The sequence below is a fragment of the Chaetura pelagica genome, unplaced genomic scaffold (genome assembly GCF_000747805.2).
Source record: "Chaetura pelagica isolate M959 unplaced genomic scaffold, ChaPel_1.0 scaffold72, whole genome shotgun sequence".
Classification (NCBI taxonomy): domain Eukaryota; kingdom Metazoa; phylum Chordata; class Aves; order Apodiformes; family Apodidae; genus Chaetura; species Chaetura pelagica.
This window is the reverse complement of record NW_009952560.1, coordinates 2,056,515-2,056,731: the sequence shown is the minus strand read 5'-3', so window position 1 is coordinate 2,056,731 and position 217 is coordinate 2,056,515. Positions and strand designations below refer to the sequence as shown.

At 50.7% G+C, this 217-nt stretch overlaps 1 protein-coding gene across 1 annotated transcript in view; it reads right to left on the bottom strand.

Annotated features, from left to right (window-relative positions):
* The window catches only part of TBX2 (T-box 2), a 9,218-nt gene that overhangs the window by 5,111 nt on the left and 3,890 nt on the right, over positions 1-217 (bottom strand). The window lies entirely within an intron of this gene.

Sequence of the window (217 nt, the reverse complement as noted above, 5' to 3'; positions counted from 1 at the left end):
CCGCTGCACACGATCTGCCCCCAAAGAAGGAGGCCGGGAAAGGCAGGCACAGCAGCATCTTTGCGGGCGTTCAACACGGCAATAAAGCAGCAAGAAAAGGGATCTCCTGGTTTTATTACAACTCTGCCAACGCTAGGAGAGTTTTCGACGCATTTCTCGCCACTTTTCATATTTCCGTCCTTAAAAGAAAACAAAACGACTCCACCTCACCACCACC